At 45.2% G+C, this 4,006-nt stretch overlaps 1 non-coding gene across 1 annotated transcript; it reads left to right on the top strand.

Annotated features, from left to right (window-relative positions):
• Window positions 1-686: 686 nt before the first annotated feature.
• trnav-cac (transfer RNA valine (anticodon CAC)) lies at window positions 687-759 on the top strand. The gene has a single exon. It is a non-coding gene; the product is annotated as a tRNA-Val (tRNA).
• Window positions 760-4,006: the final 3,247 nt, after the last annotated feature.

The following is a 4,006-nucleotide window of genomic DNA, read 5'->3' on the forward strand; positions in this document are numbered from 1 at the left end:
AGCAGTCGAACAGACTAATTGACTGTGCCACAGACTGCGTAGGCAAGCTCCGCTAAAAAGTCATTCTTTAAAACCGGTGTAAGCAACACAACGTTATTGGGGTACACCGCGTGGAAACAGATACTTCGGTGTATCTCATCCATGCTCACCGCACAGTCAAAATTAAACACGTCCCATTCCTCAGCATTTGGCCTCAATCCCTCTGAACACATCCTATCAGTTTCTGGTGCAATTATTGCAATTTTCTGAGTGCAATAGCCTCCTTCACTTCCTCTGGTCGCTCATTCCATAAACGCACACCCTTGTGTGTGGGAAATGTGCCTCAGGCCCTTTGTCAATTTCAGACCACTCACCTTAAACCTATGCTCTCGAGTTTCCAACTCACCCCAGATGGGTAAAACACGTAAATGAACAGTTCACAAACCTTCCATAAAATCATTTCGCAGCCGTGACGCTGTCGGGATACTTGTCCCAGCCTATTCCACCGCACTCTACAGTCCAAACATTGACGACACCCTTGTCTATATTTTGTCACCAATTTCACGTCCCTTTTTTTTGTTAACTTTCTCAAGATGTCAATTACCCTGGACAACAATGAGCTATTGGAAAATAAAAGGTGAAACGGAAAATGTCTTCAACATTCACTGCTGGATGCCACAGAGCCGCAGCGGGACCGCCTGCGGCTTGTTTCTGTAGTGTAGCGGTCATCACATTCGCCTCACACGCGAAAGATCCCCAGTTCGAAACTGGGCCGAAACTGCTTTGTTCTTCAAGTGCAGCCTTTTACATGGACTTTCTTGTTTGCTTTCACATCTGCAAAACCTGCCTTCGAAATTGCTCGAACAAATCTGCTCTCTTCGTGAAATTTAATGCAATTCCATTAAATTAGTTTGCAAAGAATTGGAAAGATTTTTCTGCAACCTGGGTCTGATCATATGACATTCTGCTTCAGAGTGCAGTTACCGCGTTCTGAATCTTCCACAAAAAGCAGTACCGCGTTTGCATTCCTTGTGCAGGCGGGCCGGTTCAAAGACAGGGAAGAAGCTGATGCGCTGGTGTCACAGTACACCACTGATTCCTGAACTAGTCTGTCTGTCAAACGTAGCCCAAGTCGTCTCTGAAAGGCCTCATTTGGAAGCTGTCTGTCGTTATTCAAGGTTCGAGAATTGGCAGCAGAGGTGCTGAATCATGGTTTGGATCAGTTCGCACGTTAGTGACTCATTCAATCAGCAACAGCAATGAAAGAAATTACACTCTCAGAGGAACATTTGGACATGTGCTTTCATAACGTCGCTAGTATTAAGGTGCGTCCCGAGATCTAAGCCGTGTTGGAACTGAAACGGAGGAATCGACAGAGAGGCTACAGAATGACATCGCATCCTTTTGGTTTTCTTTAAATCACTGACGAGCAGGAAAATGTAAACGGGGAGAGCGAGTGGGAAAGTGAGGCAGTTGCAGCTCTGGTGAAGTGAAATTCCTTCTTTGTGAGTCACTCAGCAACAAGAGAGGTGAAGGTGACTCAGGCGTGAGAGCTCTTCACATCGAGAACAAAAAGCACTCAAGGGCAGTTAGCACCTCTCCCGGAGTGGGGGTGGGGTGAGCAGTAACTTCTGTTACTGTGTTCAGAAAGTGCCTTTTCGATTGACGTGAACAGAAACTGCATTTCTAATAAGCAGCATGGAGTTTAGCAAAATTTATTGAGTCGCTTCTCGTCGATTCCCACACAGGTTTCCAACTCAGTTGACATCCATGTGGCTCATGTCCAGGTGTGAACATCTCTGCTGTAAATTGCACGGTTAAGGTAAAAGGCAAGGAAAGTGGCATCTCGAACAGACACAGTGACTGAAACTGTGCTGCACGGTGTGATTTCCTTCATTTCCATCCTAGAGACATCGGAAGGTAAAGGTAATCTAATTGAGACTGTGATTGATGAAATTCACTTTTTATGGCCCCTAATTATTATATTCTTTCTTTCTCTCTTTTCAGCATTGTCTGGGAAGTGGTGGTGCACTAAGGCTGCAGTATGTTTGAAAGAATAGTTTGGAATTGCCCTGTTGTTAGTTGTGAGATTATTTTATGCCTCCTGCCCTCGGACTGTCTCACATTTCGCATTCATGCTTCGCTGTGTCTCAACATGCATTAGGTATGCCAGTTTTGTTTGGGTTCCGTGTTAAATGCTTTCTGTTTGCGATTCGCTCAATACATAACGAGTTAACAGGGGTTCAGAGGTAACTTGCAGCAGCACAAATTTTCAACTGAGGATCTGGGAAAGTTTCACGAAGTATGGTCAGTCAAAGCAAAAGAAAGGAATTCGTTCGTTTCTGCAGTGTTTCACAATACTACCTTTCCCGTGAGCAGTCGAACAGACTAATTGACTGTGCCACAGACTGCGTAGGCAAGCTCCGCTAAAAAGTCATTCTTTAAAACCGGTGTAAGCAACACAACGTTATTGGGGTACACCGCGTGGCAACAGATACTTCGGTGTAACTCATCCATGCTCACCGAACAGTCAAAATTAAACACGTCCCATTCCTCAGCATTTGGCCTCAATCCCTCTGAACACATCCTATCAGTTTCTGGTGCAATTATTGCAATTTTCTGAGTGCAATAGCCTCCTTCACTTCCTCTGGTAGCTCATTCCATACACGCACACACTTGTGTGTGGGAAATGTGCCTCAGGCCCTTTGTCAATTTCAGATCACTCACCTTAAACCTATGCTCTCGAGTTTCCAACTCACCCCAGCCTGGGTAAAACACGTAAATGCTCAGTTCACAACCCTTCCATAAAATCATTTCGCAGCCGTGACGCTGTCGGGATAATTGTCCCAGCTTATTCCACCGCACTCTACAGTCCAAACATTGACGACATCCTTTTCTATATTTTGTCACCAATTTCACGTCCCTCTTTTTTTGTTAACTTTCTCAAGATGTCAATTACCCTGGACAACAATGAGCTATTGGAAAAAGAAAGGTGAAACGGAAAATGTCTTCAACATTCACTGCTGGATGCCACAGAGCCGCAGCGCGACCGCCTGCGGTTTGTTTCTGTAGTGTAGCGGTCATCACATTCGCCTCATACGCGAAAAGTCCCCAGTTCGAAACTGGGCAGAAAGTGCTTTGTTCTTCAAGTGCAGCCTTTTACATGGACTTTCTTGTTTGCTTTCACATCTGCAAAACCTGCCTTCGAAATTGCTCGAACAAATCTGCTCTCTTCGTGAAATTTAATGCAATTCCATTAAATTAGTTTGCAAAGAATTGGAAAGATTTTTCTGCAACCTGGGTCTGATCATATGACATTCTGCTTCAGAGTGCAGTTACCGCGTTCTGAATCTTCCACAAAAAGCAGTACCGCGTTTGCATTCCTTGTGCAGGCGGGCCGATTCAAAGACAGGGAAGAAGCTGATGCGCTGGTGTCACAGTACACCACTGATTCCTGAACTAGTCTGTCTGTCAAACGTAGCCCAAGTCGTCTCTGAAAGGCCTCATTTGGAAGCTGTCTGTCGTTATTCAAGGTTCGAGAATTGGCAGCAGAGGTGCTGAATCATGGTTTGGATCAGTTCGCACGTTAGTGACTCATTCAATCAGCAACAGCAATGAAAGAAATTACACTCTCAGAGGAACATTTGGTCATGTGCTTTCATAACGTCGCTAGTATTAAGGTGCGTCCCGAGATCTAAGCCATGTTGGAACTGAAAAGGAGGAATCGACAGAGAGGCTACAGAATGACATCGCATCCTTTTGGTTTTCTTTAAATCACTGACGAGCAGGAAAATGTAAACGGGGAGAGCGAGTGGGAAAGTGAGGCAGTTGCAGCTCTGGTGAAATTCCTTCTTTGTGAGTCACTCAGCAACAAGAGAGGTGAAGGTGACTCATGCGTGAGAGCTCTTCACATCGAGAACAAAAAGCACTCAAGGGCAGTTAGCACCTCTCCCTGAGTGGGGGTGGGGTGAGCAGTAACTTCTGTTACTGTGTTCAGAAAGTGCCTTTTCGATTGACGTGAACAGAA

The sequence above is a fragment of the Hemiscyllium ocellatum genome, chromosome 44, assembly GCF_020745735.1.
Source record: "Hemiscyllium ocellatum isolate sHemOce1 chromosome 44, sHemOce1.pat.X.cur, whole genome shotgun sequence".
NCBI lineage: Eukaryota > Metazoa > Chordata > Chondrichthyes > Orectolobiformes > Hemiscylliidae > Hemiscyllium > Hemiscyllium ocellatum.